Source organism: Podarcis erhardii, assembly GCF_964252035.2.
Source record: "Podarcis erhardii genome assembly, chromosome: Z".
Classification (NCBI taxonomy): Eukaryota; Metazoa; Chordata; class Lepidosauria; order Squamata; family Lacertidae; genus Podarcis; species Podarcis erhardii.
Window position 1 is genome coordinate 18,767,884 of NC_138504.1, and position 20,181 is coordinate 18,788,064.

Sequence of the window (20,181 nt, forward strand, 5' to 3'; positions counted from 1 at the left end):
AGGCTTCGTCCGTTTTCTGTCCTGCCCATCAGGATGCCCATCAGGGGCTGAAACAGATGCGAAGCCAGCAATCTGCGATAAGATCTGTAGACGTAATTGTTATGTACTAAAGTTATCACCCTGGGCCATCAGGGGGATACTGTAGATAGTTATGCAAATAAGGGATCGAAAGTGACGTTCAGTGATTGGATAGTTTTAGAAAGTTGTTACAGTTACGTTGTACTACGAGCTCTATATAAGCAGGCTGGCTGAACCCTTCAGTTCAGTTCTGTTCTGGCCTGTGAATAAACAAGAGCTATTTGAAGAATTGCTGTGTCGTCTGATATGTTCACCCACAACTTAACAGTAATTGTCATAATATATTTTTTATGTCAGCCACCTTGGGCTGCAACTTTTGTCCAGGCAACAGAACTGGGGGGAGTTGCTGGCAAAATTCCCCTCATGCCTTTTTCACAACCCAAAATCTCTATTATCCTTGTAGCTAGTTCAGTTGGTTACAGCATGGTGCTGCTAATGCCAAGAGCACAGGTTCGATTCACTCATGGGCTACCTTCGTGTTCCTGCATTGCAGGGGGTTGAGCTAGATGGCCTCCAGGGTCCCTTCCAACTCTGCAATTCTATTGTTCTGTGAACATATTGGGCCCTGTATCATGCCTTTGTCTTTCCCAGGCATGGTAAACAACAACATGAGACCACGGTGATCCAGGAAATGGATAATGTCATGGGGAAGAGTCATTTTTCTGGATCACCCATCCCCTCCCTGAGAGACTGAGAGAATTCATATTCATTTCTCCTTTCCAAGGAATCTGTGTTAAAGTCATATCTGGTATAATTCATCTGAACGTTGAAAAAACCACATATAAGTAAAATAGGAAGTTGGTAAGGGCACCACTCTTTCAACTTCCTCCTTCAGTTCTATGTACTTTTCTTTTCCCCCCCATTTTTTTATTGATTTTCCAAATTTGTAACAAACATAACAACAAACAAGAAAAACATTACAATATCAACAAACAAACAAACATTTATCCTAACTGTTATAATCCCCGTTTAGTTATCATTATTGAATGACTTCCTTGAATCCCCCTAGCTGAGTTTCCATATGGCTCATTGTAGCAGTTTTCCAACACTATTTTCATATAAGATTTACTTGTTTCAATTAAATCTTTCTTTCTTTTCATTTTGACTTCTATCCATAAAGGTAAAGGGATCCCTGACCATTAGGTCCAGTCGTGGCCGACTCTGGGGTTGCGGCGCTCATCTCGCTTTACTGGCCGAGGGAGCCGGCGTACAGCTTCCGGGTCATGTGGCTAGCATGACTAAGCCGCTTCTGGCGAACCAGAGCAGCGCACGGAAACGCCCTTTACCTTCCCGCCGGAGCGGTACCTACTTATCTACTTGCACTTTGAACTGCTAGGTGGGCAGGAGCAGGGACCGAGCAACAGGAGCTCACCCCGTCATGGGGATTCAAACCTCCGACCTTCCGATCGGCAAGCCCTAGGCTCTGTGGTTTAACCCACAGTGCCACCCGCGTCCCTTCTTTCTTCTAACATCCCTTCTTTCGTCCTAACACCTTTATTTCTTTTCATTTTGACTTCTATCCATAGTATTATATAATTTCACATATTTAACTCCTAGTTCTATGTACTTTTTGAGGGGAAAACATACATAGCGCTTTATGACCAAAGGGGCAATGAGTTGCTGGGTGTGAGGGGAAGCCTGGAAGCTTTGTGGGTGCCACTGTGCCCATGGGCACCATGTTGGAGATTGCTGCTTTCTCTCCTTTTTTCTGCAAGATCCCTTAGTGACTTTTATGTGCCTTGTCCTTAGTTCTGTCTGGCTCCTTCCCTACAGGAAATCAAGGCTTCTTTCCAGAATTTGGCTCCTCACTGCTTTGCTCTCGCTTTCCCATCCAGCGCATCTTTTTGTCTATTAATTAAATCTCACTCAAACGCCTGCTTCAGGTACTTAAAAAGAGGTGGGATCCAATTAACTTTATGGAGCTTTAACACAGCTTTTTTTATATATAAATTTGTCAGTTGATGGCTCAGGCTGGACGGGGAGTTGACTTGTGAGAGGATGTGCTCATGAACTTTTATGGCAAGTGTCTAGACAAGGCCTCTGTTCGTAAACACCTCTGCTAGTGTGTATTGTGGAAGCATTTGGCAAGAAGCTCCAGAACAGATGCCCCGTCATTAAAGCATACAGAAAATGAGGTTACACTATAGTAGTCCCATGGCGGTACAGTCAACAGAATTAAGGAATGGGAAGCATCTCAAAATGCCTGCTGGGACTCCACCAGCAAAAACCTGGGAGTTTTATAATCCCACTGTGCAGACTTAAAATCTAAATAGACTTAGATTTCCTCAAAAATAAAAAACAACAGTGTTCTAGCCTTTTTAGTTACTATTAAGCTTAATGCATTAATACATGGGCCAGAGGCCAGAAAGGAACTAAGAGAAGAACTTTTGGTGCTCAGGGGAAAGAGCTTCAGTTTGGTTCCTCCTGAACCAAATTGGCTTAACTTTCACAATTCACTCAAAGTCCAAAATTCAGTTTTTGGGAAGGGGCCATAAATCCAGAACCTGAATTTATGTTGCATGCCTGTAAAGTATGAGTCTCATAGGGTGCTGTAAAAAAGCTTGTTGAGATATTGCAAACAGGTTGTTGGCAGCAGGTTTTTTTTTTTAAAAAATAATAATTAAAAAACCTTACTGGATTCTCCCTTGGAATAGTAAATCCATATTAGATGGGGAGGGAGCGGAACATGGGGGGCATTGTGTGATTTGCTGATTGCACACACAAAAATACCATTATGGAACCACCTACACAAGAGTTGAACAAAAGCACTTTGGAAACACTATGTATGTCTTCCCTGCCACAAGCAAACTGCTGCCCTTTCCCCACACAGCTTCATTTGGGCTGCTACAAAATGAGATGCACCATCCAATGTGGAGAAGCTGAAGGCTGCAGTATATCTGAAATAACAACTCAAGGTCACAGTCTTTCGTGTTAGGATATGAACAGATAAGTAAATATGGCGCTTTGGGTGGAATAGTTTGGAGCATCATGAAAATGGAAAGAGGAAAACCAATATTTATGCATAAGACTGTATGCTGGGAATTGCTGGGTACTCCAGAGAGTGAGAGGAATTCATCCTGTAAAGGGAGGATAGTACTTGACAAGTGGCAAAAAAACCCACACACCCTCAAGAGGCTTCTTTGGAGAAGAAGCAATCTGATATTTTGGACCAGCACTTGTGGAACCTTGATTAGAAATACATGTTCTATTCTAACACTGTAGTGTTAAAGGACTGTAAGGCTTTCTACCCCCCCCATGTGAATTCAGTGCTGAAAGAAATGCAGGAGACTGAATAAAGGTCACCTTGTTCTCAGCTATTTAAGAAGTGTATTGGGTTTTCACATACTGCATTCAGTGAGTGTACAGTCTGTGTACCTACATACACAGTAATGTACACTTGTAGTTATTCACCCATCACATTCAACATGTGTGCATTCTGTGTGCACACGAGTTGATCTGTATAAACCAAGAAATGTACACTCTTTCGTCCAACTTGAACACATGTAGGGATGGGGAATCACTGGCCTATGGGCCAAACTTGGTCGCATTTTGTTCGCAAGGCCATTTTCAGCAATCCACACCCATCTATTCTACATCTGACATAATACATGATGTCAACTGTGGGGAAGAAAATGGTGCAGCTTCAAAGGAACAATCTAGAGCTTAAAATGAGCTCCTGTTTGTTGCTTTGCTGAAGCAAGGTGCACTCTCACTACCTCGAAACTCTGAAAACTGGAGGTTCAAAAATCAGTGTGGGGCTGTTTGAAAGCTCTTTTGTAAACAGCCCTGTGCTGCTGTTTGAAACCCCCCCCCCCCGCTGCACTTTGAAGTCTAGATGTTTGGGGCTTCAAAGTGCAACATCACCTGACATCAGGGGATCAACAGATGGGTGGTCCTGCCCAGTTGTTGAATTCAGCCCGGCAAAGCAGGAAGATAAGGATGTAGCCTGCTGGCCAGAATGGGGCAAATTGATGGCTTCTTTCCATGAGGGGCCTGTGTTGGTCCTCAAACCCTGTTGTGCATTCCCAGTTAGTCAGGAAGAAGCTGGCAAGTACGAAGTTTAAAATCTAATTATTGTTGGAATTAGCATTGCCAGGCCATGTTGCCTGAGGCTGTTGGGAATTTAAAATCTATCTGTTTGAATGTCCTCTTTTTTTTTTTTTTAATGAGGTGTAATTACAGCACAGAGTAGCATTTTGAAAAACATTGTGAAAAAACCTATTACGATGGGGAGATGAGATTGCCAATTAATTTTCTCCTAACAAGTCTATCAGGCTCAGCTTCCCAGCCAGAGGTAACAGGTTCAGGTCAGCTTAGCCCTACAGTGGAGATCTATAGTGTTCTCTGTACGACTGATGGTCTGTAGGTTCCATTCAGGTAGCGTGTTGAAAGATTGTGGACCAGTTGACAATATCTGTAATTGGCCCTGTATTTGATTTATCTTTTCTGGTGCTGTAGAGATCAATACCATTTTGACTGGGACCAATATTATCAGACAGGCTGTGATTTTTATAACCCAGCACTGGCTTTGACAATGCTGCCAATACAGAAGCAAAATAAACAATAATGGAAGAAAGGTTATTAAAACCTATGCATCTGCTGGTTTTGAGGCTGCAGTCCTAAACATACTTGCTTTGGAATAGGATCAGCTTGTCTGAGTTGGAGGGTGGGGGAAAGCCCCAGCAATTGTCTCCCAGCAGCAGCATTGCTGGTGTTTATTGGGGAGGGAGGGGAACGAGTGATTGGCAAGTTCTGGGTTTCATGAATGCACTGGTGGAATCAATGTACCAGGCAGCCCCAGACTTATAGCTGCTTCCCACCCCACCCCCCTCCCATCCAGCAGCAATTCTGCTGCCTGAAGGCTGCAGCTGAGGTTCTCCTCCACTGGTTGAGACATTCCTGCATGGGAATAGGACACGGTGAACACAAAAAGAAAAGACTTTGAGAAGCATATAGGAACGATATTTTGAACACAAGAGCTGGAGGGCTGGCAGTGCTGCTGTCTCTGTCCCCTGGCGTGCTCCTGCAAGACACAAGATATGCAGAACTCTTTAGCCCTTTCCTATCCAGTGTGGACAGGAACAGGGGTCTGCTGTTTTCCATGAGATTTCAGTACTAGACCTGTGTATTGGATTGAGGACCTGTGGGGTCAAATGAGATGTAATGTTAAGCGTGCCATCGGGAAGCCCATCCGGGCGTCTCATAAATAGCATGCATTCTGGGTGTATTTGTGTGTGTATGGGAGGCAGATTTTATTCAGGAGCACAATGCATAGGGAAAGAGTTCTAATTGTTTCTACCTTTCCCTCCCTTGGTTCCATTCTTTCTCCCCAGGCCGAATAGCAGCATGTTGTGGGGGTGGATATCTTCAGAGGAAAAGGCTAAATTTCCCGTTTCTGTGTGCCACAATGCATTAATAGCTGCCTTTAATTAAAAATAACAACACCATGACAAGCTTCCTAATGATGTGCTTTGCAGCACGTCTAGCTTAGCCCAGGAGGTTGCCACAAAAACATCTTTTGCTCAGACCCTGAAATATTAGATTGAACCACATCTGGGTCCAGGTTTATATGGGCCCTCAAGCACCAGATTATTATCAGTGAGGCTTCATTTCCCCTATCCATTTAGTACAGGATGGGAAATGTGGCCTCAGATGTAGTTGGACTCTAGTGTCTATCAACCTGGTCACCAAGGCCATTGACCAGGGATGATGGGTGTTGGAGTCCAACAACTTCTGGAGAACCACAGGCTCCCTATCCCTGATATAGTACCAGGGGGCCCAGTCTCTGTCAATGGTGGAGGCAACAGTGAAGAGGAAGAGCTCCTCTTTTGGTGGAGATTGGGCCTAAAGGAGAGGGTGAGTGGTGGTTGCTGCAGTTGCTGTTTCCATAATCCCTCAATGAGGACTTGGCCCAGAAGGAAAGAGTAAAATGGCTGATTGGCAGCTAATATTCCACCTCCCCCTTATTACCATGGCAACTGGGAGCCCTGGTGTTCTGTCTTTCTGTAGGCCCCAACCATGCCAACTGCTAATGCCACCCTTGACCTGAACTGTCAAGAGTCCTGACAGGTTGTGTTATCAAATCCTAGGCTTGAGGAGGGACCAAGGATCATCCACGTTGTAGCTCTGCTCTGTATTGACTAGTCTCCTGAGAGCAGCCTGACTTAGTTGGCTACACATAGGAAAACAAGCGGCATAGGAATACTGAGCTAGATGGATCATTGGTCTACACTGACTGGGAGGGTTTCAGCCAAGGAGTCTTTCCCAGCCCTACCTAGAGTTGCCAGGGATGGAATCTGAGACCTTCTGCATGCACCTCTGAGCTAAAGCTCTTCCCCTTTCACCAGGACTGGCTTTAGGTTTGAGAAGGCACTGGGCAAAATGCTAGGGTCTTGTTGGGCTTACTTTCCTTGTAGTAGTGGCGGCAGCCAGCCAGCCAGCCTCAATGCTCTGGGAAGAAATGGGACCTCATTTTATTTTCACACAATTCCCCAGGCTAATGCTATACCAGGGACATTGTAGGATATTTAAATAGCTGCCAAGCGCTGCTCAGTGCATCAGACTTGGAGGGAAAGATTTCAGCAGTAGGCTCTGCTAGGTTGCTGGGACCCTGGCAGCAGTCCAAGGGTGCCAGGTTGTGACACTAGCCCTGGAGTCCACACTTCGGCCCTCTCTTCTTCACCCCTTTTTATGGATAGCATCTGCTTCTGTGTCTCTGGTGTCATCAGCAAGAAAGGAAAGATTGATTCCTGTGCAGTTTTGCTCCTGAACTTTTGCTTTCCAGGAATCAATAATTAATGTGGCCCCAAGATGGCAAGAGTGCGCGTCCGCAATTACCTTCCCATAGGTAGGCTGTGAATGGTTCTTGGCGGATGGACTGATTGTACTTGTTACGTGTGAAATGCCATGTGCTTCCCTAGTCAGTTCTCTAGCTAATCAAATGCTCCTGCAGAAAGATCAGATGCTCACTGCCTTGCAAATGTTTGACCAACGGTAGCCTGCCTCGTGTTGAGAAATGGGGGGCGGGATGTGTGCGCGCGCGAAGCATATATGGTAAGTCTCATTATGACAACGTGTCTAGTAATGGGGTCTTCCAGGGTGCCTTTCAGCACATAAATATTTCAGTGCTGCTTGCCAAAGCTAACTTTTAGAATATTATGCCCATGTAATTTTGTGTAATTATTACATTTGCATCCAATGAGCTCAAGGTGACATTTATTGTTTACCCTTCTCTGCTTTATCCTCTCCTGTGAAGTAAGCTAGAATGAGGGACAATCACTGGCTCAGGGTCACCCTGTGAGTTTCATGGCTGAGTGGGAATATGAACCCTGGTCTCCCAGGTCCCAATTTGACACTCTACCTATTACACCACATGCTAATGTACCCAAAAGTTGATTTCTGAACAATTTCTTAAATCTTTATTGATAAATACTTGTCTGGGTTTGTACTATTTGGTGGCATTATTTTTGTGAAACTGGGTACCTAACTAGGCCCATTTGCAGTGCCGTTGTGTTACTCAGGTGGGGCAGAGGTCAGGGACACACTTCCTTCGCAGTGCGGAAAATGATATCATACAAACATTCCCTTTTTTCTGAATCAAATGGCACCTTGTCTTTCCAACACAAACCTACCCTTGGAATGATCCTTCCTTCTGGCTGAGTTTGCTTCTTTTACTTGCTATATTGCAATTCTGTTGTGTGCATTGATAGCCAGCTATTGCCTCCTCTGAGACACTGTGTTTTGTGTGTCTGTCTGTCTCCAGAACCAGATGTACAAAGTAAGGGCAAAAAGTCAGCTGCCACTTCCCATCATCCTTGAGGATAAATTGGGCAGAAATTCATTCAGGTGATGCTTTAAAAATTGCATCAGTGCAGCACTCTTCCCTTTGTCCAGACTGGTCAGTATGCTCTCTAGGTATGATACTGTGATGATTAAAAGGGACACGGGTGGCACTGTGGTCTAAACCACTGAGCCTCTTGGGCTTGCCAATCAGAAGGTCACTGGTTCAAATCCCTACAACGAGGTGAGCTCCCGTTGCTCTGTCCCAGCTCCTGTCAACCTAGCAGTTTGAAAGCATACCAGTGCAAGTAGATAAATAGGTACCACTGGGGTGAGAAGGTAAACAGCATTTCTGTGTGCTCAGGTTTCTGTCACAGTGTTCTGTTGCGCCAGAAGTGGTTTAGTCTAAGGTTACCTGACATTCCCATTTTCCGGGGACAGTCCCCAGATTTACAGATCAGTCCCCATGCAAAATCCATTGAAGTTGAAAAGTGTCCCTGGATTCATTGAAAAAAATCTGGTAACCTTAGTTTAGTCATACTGGCCACATGACCTGGAAATCTGTCTGTGGACAAGCGCTGGCTCCCTTGGCCTGAAAAGCAAGATGAGCACTGCAACCCCATTGTTGTCTCTGACTGGACTTAACCATCCGGGGGTCCTATACCTTTTTACCTTACTGTGATGATTGCGGTGGTGGTAGATTTTGCCTAAATCTGTTATGATTTAGTAACAGAAATAATGGTTTGATTCAACTTTGCTAAACACAGAACCCCCCTTGGATTTTCGTTATGGTAACCAGCCAAGAGGCAGAGCTAGCTGGATGGCCCATTAGCAGGGGACAAAGGCTAATTGCCAGAAATTGGAAAGGAGAATTAATACCAACAAAAGAGGAATGGCAGAGTAAATTATTTGAATATCTCAAACTGGCAAAAATGGCAGAGACAATTAGGAGACAGCCAAACCAAAAAGTTCAAAAAGAAGTGGGAAATTTAAAAAGAATATTTAAAACCTGGACATGCTTTGATTAATTTTCGCAAACCACAATATGGATTATAAGTATAGTATTTAGATAACAGAAGAAATGGCAAAATGATTAAAGAAGCAGTTTATTAAACAGATCAGACAGACCCGCTTTGAGGAAGACTGAAGTCTGTTGGGGAAGATAAGGAATCGGGAATTAAGAACATGGTGGCATAAGTTCTTTTGTAAGAACGTATGGATTTATGGATGTATGTATGGTTTTTGTTTTTGTTTTTGTTATTTTATCATTTTTGTTAATTTCTTGTGTGTGTTTGTTAAGTAAGAAAACTAATAAAAAGCATATTTTTTAAAAAGACTAGCGATGCCCATCAAGGAAACCATCAGAGGGCCAGACTGTTGGGCAAGGGGATGTAGAGCCCCTTATTTGTTGGGTGGCAGTGGGCAAAGGTTGGGTCTAAAGTTTCAAACTTGAATGGTTGGTAGGAGGTCCTGGGAGTCAGCAGAGAGAAGGAGAGGAAGGAGCAGAACTCCATGTGAATTGGGAATGACAGGAAGGAATGAAGAAAGAGGATGGCTTTTTGCTATCCTTCAAATCTAATGCTGCCCTTATGGGGGAAGCCAAACCCTCACTGGATGTGAATGCGCTGCAATCCCTCCATCTAAGTGAAGGTTGTATATATGTGAAAATAAAACCATATATCATGAAGACACCGCAGTCTCTGTTGTGCTTTATTCCCCAAAGGAAACACATACCCTGGGTAAACATCTGGAATCTTGCGCCGCTGCTGGAGATTGGGGTGGGGTGTAACAATATTTTAGGTCCTGTGACATATTTGCCATCCTGCTGGATAATGTGTAAAATGAGTTGCCTTTCTGGAAAAGAAGGTGCAGCAACTTGAGGCACACAACTTCAACCTACAGGACAAGATACGGAGTTTCTTGATAGAGATGAGTGGACTGTGCTGGAACAGCAACATAGGTAGGGTGCCCCTACAGAGAAGGAAGACCGCCCATTGCAAGAAACGAATCCCTGGAGGAATGAGGCTCACAGAAATGGGACTGTCAGGAGCCATGCTGTGTTATGAGGTCGGCAAAATCGATTCCATGCCTTCATCTTGGATTCTGGGCTAGAGGAGCTAGGAAAGCAGTTGCTGACCTCAGAATACCCCAAGGTGACTGTGAAAGGTACAATGCTCAGAACTGATTCCTGCCCCCACCGCCCCCACCTCAAAAGGAGGAAGAGACAGGAGGAGATGGACTTGGAGGAGCCGTTTTCCATTCTTCACCTAATCCCTTCAAGATCCAAGACTACTGATCATGGATGATAACCAACTTGCTACCTTTCAAGGAAATGATCTCAGAAAAAGGGAATTGCAGTCTGGAGAAGGCAAGTTGAAAGGAAGGAGTAGGAAGAACTTGAGCCATAAGGTTCCTGACTTTATAACCTATCCCAATAATACCCAGATAGGCTCCAATAGACAAGAAGGAAAGTCTCAAGGACAGCAGTTGCAGACTATAGAAATCATTGATGTTGCTTTGGAAAGCACAGTGTATGGAACAATTCTTTCTACTCCCCAGAATAGACATGTGGTAGGTGACTCCCTATTGAGAGTGACAGAGACAGTAGTGTGCAAAGGAAACAGGATATCCCGGGAGGTGTGCTATATTCCAGGTGCAAAGATTCACAATGAGAGAGAGAGAAGTTGCCAAGTCTTATAAAGCCAGCTGACCACAACCCCTTCCTTCTATTTCATGTGGGTCTTAACTGAACATCAGGAAAAACTTTTTGACAATAAGAGCAGTTTGGCAGTGGAATGGTCTCCCTCAGGAGATTTAGGACTCTCCTTCCTTGGAGGTTTCTAAGCAGAGGTTGAATGGCCATCCATCATGGAAGCTTTAGCTGAGATTCCTGCACTGCAGGGGGTTGGACTTGATGACCCTCAGAGGTCCTTTCCAACTCAAAAATTCTGATTCTAGGTCTTGGAGTCCCAATGCCACCCAGGAGAGGGTACCATATTCTCTTTATTTATCTGTGTGTTTTCTTCCACAAATGACTGGGTGAAATTCTGGGTTTTGCAGGAGACACCATTTCCAGGGATTTGTAAGATGCACAGATTCTGAGGAGCCAGAGCCATGCCTGTTCTGTTCTGTGTGACTAAGATTAAGACTGTGAAAAGAAAGTAGACCTCCGTAGCCCATTGAGGCAGCTTTTGTCCACTTCTAAAGCAGTACCAGTAATCAGCACTTTCTATGCTTAGGTAAAGCCAGCTTCTCAGTTCTACATTCCCAATACAAACCCTGAAGGAATTAAAGATGCCTATGGACTGTTAATAGTCAGCCTGCTGTAACGTGCTTTGTGTGTGTGGGTGCAGAAAGCTGCTACAAGATTTCTAAGTGGTATAATACAATGGTATCCTAAAACACCGATTCTTCAGAATCCATGGGGCCAGAGGCGAAAGCAGGTAAAGCAGCTGATGCAAATCTCACCTTTCTGCAGTAGGCTAAGTCACACTCACACATCCTGTTGTGTCTTCCATCCAGGCAAGCAAGAAGCATGAATTCAAGTACACACTCCAGCCAGGCAAAATAAAGGCAGTGTGTGGGATGAGAAGTGTGTGCTGAGGAAGCAGCGTACATTTGTTGCTTGGTCCACATTTTCCTCAGGCACCACCCACCACTTGGATGTGGCCCCTGGAAGGTTACCCAGATAGGAATGTGGCCCTTAGTATGAAAGCAGTTCTCCACCCCTGGCTCAAAGTATCCTGGAGGGGGACATGGTGGGCTGGCACCCTTGAGCAGCAGCACCGCTGCTAGGAGCTGGACATGCACTGCGACATTTTGTTGCAGGTTGTTGTTAATTCAGTTTATATACCACCCTTTATCCAAAGATCTCAGGGGGTGTAGAATCTTAAAAGCACATTGCAGAACATCAGTGATAAAAAAACATAATAAAAACATAGCAAAAAGCATACTGTAATGGTAAAGGGACCCCTGACCATTAGGTCCAGCAGTGGGTGACTCTGGGGTTGCGGCACTTATCTCGATTTACTGGCTGAGGGAGCTGGCATACAGCTTCCAGGTCATGTGGCCAGCATGACTAAGCCGCTTCTGGCGAACCAGAGCAGCACACGGAAATGCCGTTTACCTTCCCGCCGGAGTGGTACCTACTTATCTACTCGCACTTTGATGTGCTTTCAAACTGCTAGGTGGGCAGGAGCAGGGACCGAGCAACGGGAGCTCACCCCATCACGGGGATTCGAATCGCCAACCTTCTGCATAGCTGTCAACTTACAGATTTGAAAATAAGGGACCAGCAGCCTTGAAAATAAGGGACCAGCAGCCAAAATAAGGGACCTGCAGCCTCACCTGTTCCAGGCACTCCAGTCTTCCTGTCCTCCTGCAGTGTGGTCAAACTTATGCTGGTAGCTTCGAGAACACTGTCCAACCAACTTTGTAACCAGAGGTTCAACTGAATAAAATCTGAATCACATGCACCACAAGGCCTATGGAGCCTCAACTTAAGATGGCTCCCCGGCCTGGCTTTGCACTGCAAAGTTTGCAGCAGCACATGCAACAAAATGACGTCCAGCATTCAACCCCCCCCCCCTCAGCTTGCATTAACTAGCCACACACAAGGCATGCAAGCTCCACCCCCCCAGTCGTTCTTAGACTTCTTATTGGGTGAGCAACACAGCCAAGCAACACAGTTGGAGCCTCCCTCCTCCCTGGCCGGCAGGGAGGGAGGGAGAGGAGCTGCTTCCTTTGAAATTTAAGGGACATCATTTAAGGGACATTTAAGGGACATCTATCAATAAGGGACAGCAGCGGGACATGGCGCTGGAATAAAGGACTGTATCTTCAAATAAGGGACACTTGGCAGCTATGCTTCTGATCGGCAAGTCCTAGGCTCTGTGGTTTAACCCACAGCGCCACCCGCATCCTTCTAAAAGCATACTGACAGACAACCTAATAATAAGTTAGTCATCAAGATAACAGTCCTCTCCCCAACACTTTTACAGGCTATAGATTATTTAATAGCCAATGACCTGGGTAAAGAGGAATGTTTTTGCCTGGTGCCTAAAGACATGTAATGAAGGCTCCAGGTGAGCCTCTCTGCAGTGAGCGTTCCACAATTGGGGAGCCACAACAGAAAAGGCCCGTTCTCTTGTTGCCACCCTCCAAACCTCTCTGGTATGGAGGACATAGAGAAGAGCCTCACATGACAAGCACAGGGTCTGGGTTCATATGGGGAGAGGCGATCCATAAGGTGTTGATCCTTAAGTTTCCACTTTTAAGAATAATAACAAATATAAAACTACAATTTATTATGATTATCCTTTTGGGAATAGGCATGCTTGTGGAATTCAGCTGTGAATTCTGATACAACTGACCTAATCCATACTTACTGAGTTAATACGCAGGTTGAAATGTCAGCTATGTTTAAAGCATGTGATTTTCCCCAGAGAATCATGGGAACTGTAGTTAGCCATTCCCAGCACCCTTAACAAACTGCAGTTCCCAGGATTCTCTGGGGAAAATATGTGCTTTACATGTATGATGTGTATGCTGCCCTGCTTATCAACCACATTTCATGCTCCCAAGTTTCTTGGCTCAAAAATGAATAAATCAACAATGCAATATTTAAAATGCAAATTTTTAGAATTAATGTGTTAAGATATGCATATTTTGTGAGAAAATACATTTAAAAATGCATTATTTAAATAAGTAAAATGTGTATAAATGCGTTTAAAATGCATAATTTAAAACTTTTTTTTTTTTGGCAGATTAAAAAAAATCACAGATTTAGGCAAAAACAGGATGGAATGGCCTTAGGTGACACAGACTGATCCATTCCATACCTATTCAGGAATCTTCACAATAAAAAGGCAGGATGTGAACCCCCCCCCCCCAGTAAATCTCTAGTTTACCCCTGGCCTACCTCAAAGGGTTGTTGTGAAGCTAAAATGGGAGGGGAAACCTCTAAGAGGAAGGGTGGCATGTAAATGAAATGAGTAAAAATCCAGAGTGAAATATATGCTAGCAACCCAAGGGAAAAATGTGTCAAAGCATTAGAAAGGAACCTGGCTCATCAGAAATGTTATTTATAGAAGCCTCCAAAGCCACTGTAAGCCCTAATTGGTGCCAAGGCTGCTTCAAAGGATTTCTGTGAAATCCTCACAAATAGAGCAACACCATCCTCAGCCATTCAGCTGGGGAATGCAATATTAAAAGAATGGCAGTGGGCTGGGGGGGATAACTTGATAAAGGTTGCAAACACAGAGAAGGGAAAAGACAACAAAACATCCACTTCTCCAATTTAAAACCCAATCACAAATCCTGCTTGCAGCTGCACTGTGACAAATCGTGTGCTCATAAATAAATTCTGGAGGCTTTTTTAAGGAACCGACACTGTAAAAAAAGGGGGGAAAGAGAAAAATAGTGGCAAGAATTAAGGCAAACTTAGCCTTCCTTCTCCATAAAATAAAAATAAAATCTCAGTGTCAGCACATCAACTATGCCACCACTTAAACAGGGATGCTCACCTGGTGCCATCGTTATAAATTTTTATAATGCATTCCTTTTTTTTATCAGGCATTTAGCTTTTAAATATGGTATTTTTGCATAGGTGGGATGCTTTAATTTTTTTAAAAAAATAGAATTGTCTTTTAGATTTTTCTTTTTTTGGATGCTGGTTTTAATGTATGCACGTGTTTGTTTATGCTTAAAATATTGTAAGTCACATTGGGTTGCTGTAGCAAAAAAAGCAACTTGTAAATTTAATTCATCATCATCATCATCATCATCGTCATCAAAGGGCTCTTTCACATAGGGGCTCCATATCGCAAACAGACCATTCAGATGTTGCAGACATGTTGTTGACAACTGTATCATTCTTGCTGTTCTTAAAAAAATATAATAATTACTGGATTCTCCCCTGGGAAGAGTAAATCTGGATTAAATAAAATGTGAGGGGCGGGGCAATAAGGGCAGGCACTTTGATGGCCATGACACTGTGTAGAGTATTGGGCCACATCTGTACTGTACATTTAAAGCACCATGATACTCCTTAAATAGTCATACTTCCTCCAAACAATCCTGATAAATGTAGTTTGTTGAGGGTGGTCTTTGGAGACCCCTATTTCCCTTAGAGAGATACAGTTTCCAGCATGGTTTATCAACCAGTCCCCCTTCCCAGGGGGGCATTCTGGGAATTGTAGCTCTCCTAATAATTCTCAGTGCTCTTAACAAGCTACAATCCCCAGGATCCTTTGAGGGAAGCCATGACTGTTTAAAGTGGTTTGATACCGCATTAAATGAATAGTGTGGAAGTGGTCTTGAAAAATGTGAAACACCCACCCCATGACAAACACTGGTCCAGAAGCACCCAAGGAGTGCCCTGTGGCTCTCAGCTCAGTTTCATGAGGCCCTGGGCCTAATTTCATGTGGATGTCAAGAAGAGAAAGGGGCAGAGGTGGCTGGTGGCCATTGGGACTGGTGAGACACAAGGAAGGGAGACCAACAGTATGTGGAGCCAGAACTGCTTCAAGACAGAGCCAGCTAATTCTGGTTTGGCCCACATCCTCCTCCTGCCTGTTGACTTCCACTAGAGCAACACTGAGACTGAGAAGGAAGGTGGAAGCTGACAAGGCACTGCGTGAATAACAAGGCAAGCAGGTTGTGGTTACCTGGTGGCACTAGGATGGTGGGGCAGAAAGGGAGGTAACTCTACCTGCCTCGAACCTGACCCAAGTTTTGTCTCCAACCTTATAGGGTAACCTCACAGCACAGTCAGACTCTTTCCCATTCCTTGCTCCTATAGAATGCCTTCTCCTTTCACATCTGTTCTCTCTACCTCAAGATACAGGGGCAGTAGAGATAGACACTTGACATTCTCCTTTGTCCTTTCTGGCCAGGTGACGGCAACATGCCTCTCACAGGGCCCTGGACTGGCATTTCAGAGACCTTTGCTGCACGTGTGACTTGAGGCTGCTGAGCAAAGGTTAAATGGAGCGTATAAGAGGAGCTGACACCAGGTGGACAAGAGCTGGCAGAGATGGGAAGTGAAGCAGGTGAAAAGGAGGTAAGCAGCCAGGTAGGGCAGCCTAGCCCAAGATGGCAGCTAAAGCATATTGAGCTTTTGGCTCAGCGACTAGAAATCTTGCAGGCCTCCAGCTCCAATCAGACCCACCCACATTGGTCATTGATGGTGGAAGTTGTAGCCCAACAACATCTGGAGGGCCACAGGTTCCCTAACCCTGTCTTTTCGTGCATTTTGTACCCCCCCCCCCATTTTTGTACATATCATTTGGCTACAGAACTGTTTTGCAAAATCCAGAAAAGTGTGAAATTTTGAAGGAGGGCTGTGTATTCAGTTTGCGTATTTTTTCAGAAAGTGCAAAATTACCATATTTTTTGCTCTATAAGATGCACCAGACCATAAGACGCACCTAGTTTTTGGAGGAGGAAAACAAGAAAAAAAAATATTCTGAATCTCAGAAGCCAGAACAGCAAGAGGGATCGCTGCGCAGTGAAAGCAGACTCTTGCTGTTCTGGCTTCTGGGATAGCTGCGCAGCCTGCATTTGCTCCATAAGACGCACACACATTTCCCCTTACTTTTTAGAGGGGAAAAGTGAGTCTTATAGAGCAAAAAATACGGTAAGTATGTTGGCCTTTAAAGCTGAACTGATATGGCTTTCTCCCCCATCCCTATTGACAGGTGGGCTGTCTTGCCCACCTGTCAAAAGTTGACCCATGGGGTGGGGCTAGATAACGATCTGACCCACAGGGCCCCAAAGGTTCCCTGCCCTTCGTGCTAAGCCATAGTTTGGTGATATGCGAACCAGGCTGCCTTGTCAGGTCTTCACTTCAGGCAGCTGTGAGAGGGGAGCCAGGTGTCAAAGCTAAAGACCTCAGAGCCATGCAGGATCTGAGTTCCCCAGGAAAGTCTCAGCCCAAGCAAGAAGCCTTTTGTAGTTCTTCCTATCTAGAGCAGCCCAGTGACCAGACTAGTCAGAGATTATCAGCCAAACCTAACAAATGCGCACTCTTGCTGGTTAGCATGAGAAGGAGCAAAGTCCACAGAGCTGTATTGCTGATAGGCAGATATTCAGATCATAGAAATACATTTGATAGAGAGGGCTCTGTGTGATGTCATTTCCCCTCCTTTCCTGGAGAGAAAGGAACATGTAGCACTTCTCTCTCTGTCTCTCATTCCGTTTTCTTTTACAGGCAGATGCTTGAAGCTGGTATTTTGTCTGCTTAGTTTTTCCCCCTGCTTCCTTACCGTGATCCAATGCATGATTATAAAGTAAGCAAATCTTATTTTTAAACTTACTTTACAAGTTGTTGCCTGACTCTTTGTTAAGTGGGGTAAGAAGGGGGAAGCCAGCTTACTTCATTAGCTGGATTTGCTCAAAAGGAGGCTTTGCAGCCTAATTCCCATGCTTTTAATTTTGCTGCCAACGATGGGATTTTAAAACTCTGTTCAACCCCCCCACATGACTTCCTGGAGGGATAAATTGTAATTAATATATTCCCTCCTACGCATTAAAATCCATCCACAAAACTAGGTGGGCAGGGTTCAGTCCAGGGCCTAAGAATACCCCTCTGCCCAGAAATATACTGCAAACCATATGGGAACTCACCACATGTGACATGGGGCCGCTGAATGCAGAGCCAAGGTTTCCCAGTCCTTGTGCAGACTGTCAGAAAAATCTTTGGTTCCCCAGTTCTGCTTGTGTTGTGTTTTGTGTGGCCACCTTTAAAACACGGAACATGGTAGAAGGTGCAGCCATTCACAGCTTTGACAGTGTGACTACAGTTAGTGCCTGAAGTGGTGGCTGATGCCCACTAGGATTTGAAGGGAATAAGGCAGGGAGCCCAGTGGTAGGTGGAGCCAGACTCAATGGCAGGCAGGCAGAGCAAACCAATTCTTGTTTTCTCCCCACACTCCTCTCTGCTGAGTTCTGCGACTCTGAGACTAAGGAGGAGGAGAGGGCTGTTGAGTAGTGTTACCTGCTAGATTGGTTGTAAATAAGAAGGGAGGCAAGTGGGAGCTGGCTGAGGGCATACTGAACTTGGTGGAGCAATGTCCTGTTTGCCCAAATGGAACTGCTTTTGTGTGTCTAGTCACCTTGGTTTCGTGTGTAGTCTGAGGCTATGTGCTATAAACTGGAAGAAAGCCTTCTCAATTCAATGGGATCTGCTTCTGAGTGATGGGAAAGGTCCATAGCTCAGTGTTAGAGTAACTAATTTGCATGTGGAAAGTTCAGTTTCTGGCGCCACCAGGTGGGTCTGGGTTAGACCCCTTTCTGAAACCCCAGAGAGCTGCTGTCACTCAGTGCAGACAGTACTGTGGGAGACAGGGCCATTCAATACACTGTCAGCTTCCTAGCAAGTCTGCTTACGATTGCAGGCTTCGTGGTTAAATATCCAGAGAAAATTTCCTGTCCAGCATCGCTGACTCAAAGACAGCACGGATTGCGCTCTAGCAATGGAAGGCACATTGATTAATTCAGTCTATCAAAGGGATGAGTACATCATCTATGATTCATCATTTGGGCAAATTTCAGTTAACCGTTGGGATTTCATTTCTTACGAGAAATAGCTCACAGCAACAAAATATATGGACAAATTCTGTCCATAACAAGCTGCCTATTTATTAAGGGCAGAGCTCCCAAAACAGGAACTATACAAATTACAAATGCTTGTCAAACCTTGTCACATTTTTTCAGAATTTATCTCTGAGATGAATTCTTTATGCCTCCAGTTTATGGTTGAGACTGGGGGCTGTTTCCTCAAAGCTTCTCTTGCTTGCTTGTTACTGCTAAACGCTGCTCAGAGCTGAAGGCAAACTTACCCAGAAATGAAAGCCTTTCTGTTGTGTTTTTATACCCTGTTTATAATTATATAATTGTATTCGTTTTGTTAACTCCTGATTTGTTTTTTTCTTCTTTCGGCTTTATTATTGAAAGCTCCTTGTGTTAAACTCACATTATTCTGTTGTTATTGTTTGTTTCTCACTTTGTGTGTATTGTCCATTTTTGTTTTTTAACAAAATTTTAAAAAATTAATTGTGGGGAACTGAACTTAACATTGCAAAACTGAGGAGAAAGGGGCAGTTTCATCAGTCCCTGAGAACACGATGCTGATAGCCTCAGTACATATACACTGGTGCCTCGCAAGACGAAAATAATCCGTTCCACGATTCTCTTTGTCTAGCGGTTTTTTCGTCTTGCGAAGCAAGCCCATTGACGGCTTAGCGGATTAGCGCTATTAGCGGCTTAGCGGCTTTTAGCGGCTTAGCGGCTTAGCGGATCAGCTGATAAGCGGCTTAGCGGCTTAGAAAAAGGGGGGGGGGAGGAAAAAAACCCTGCAGGAACTCGCAAGACATTTTCGTCTTGCGAAGCAAGCCCATAGGGAAATTCGTTTTGCGAAGCGCCTCCAAAACGGAAAACCCTTTCGTCTAGCGGGTTTTCCGTCTTGCGAGGCGTTCGTCTTGCGGGGCACCACTGTAGTGAGGGCTTGCTGGGCAATGTAATGCAGTCAACATAAGAGAAAGGGCTGGGATGGCTTTCAGGGTTGTAGGTGTTCAAGCCCCACATTGGGCAAAAGATTCCCTTCCAATGCTACAATTCCATGGTTGTTGTTGTTGTTGTTATTATTATTATTATTATTATTATTATTATTATTTATTAAATTTATATACTGCTCTTCATCACAAGATCTCAGGTGGTTCACAGATCTATAGACAGACTTTGTTGTTGTTTAGTCGTGTCCAACTCTTCGTGACCCCATGGATCAGAGCACACCAGGCACTCCTGTCTTCCACAGCCTCTCACAGTTTGGTCAAATTCATGTTCGTAGCTTCGAGAACACTGTCCAACCATCTCATCCTCTGTTGTCCCCTTCTCCTTGTGCCCTCAATCTTTCCCAACATCAGGATCTTTTCCAGGGAGTCTTCTCTTCTCATGAGGTGGCCAAAGTACTAGAGTCTCAGCTTCAGGATCTGTCCTTCCAGTGAGCGCTCAGGGCTGATTTCCTTAAGAATAGATAGGTTTGATCTTCTTGCAGTCCATGGGACTCTCAAGAGTCTCCTCCAGCACCATAATTCAAAAGCATCAATTCTTCGGCGATCAGCCTTCTTTATGGTCCAGCTCTCACTTCCATACATCACTACTGGGAAAACCATAGCTTTTACTATACAGACATTTGTTGGCAAGGTGATGTCTCTACTTTTTAAGATGCTGTCTAGGTTTGTCATTGCTTTTCTCCCAAGAAGCAGGTGTCTTTTAATTTCGTGACTGCTGACACCATCTGCAGTGATCATGGAGCCCAAGAAA

At 44.5% G+C, this 20,181-nt stretch overlaps 1 long non-coding RNA gene across 1 annotated transcript; it reads left to right on the plus strand.

The window, feature by feature from the left end:
* The first annotated feature begins 15,753 nt into the window (after nt 1–15,753).
* Nucleotides 15,754–18,827, plus strand: LOC309334113. The gene is made up of 3 exons (XR_014152888.1): nt 15,754–15,919; nt 17,069–17,147; nt 18,255–18,827. It is a non-coding gene; the product is annotated as an uncharacterized lncRNA (long non-coding RNA).
* Nucleotides 18,828–20,181: the final 1,354 nt, after the last annotated feature.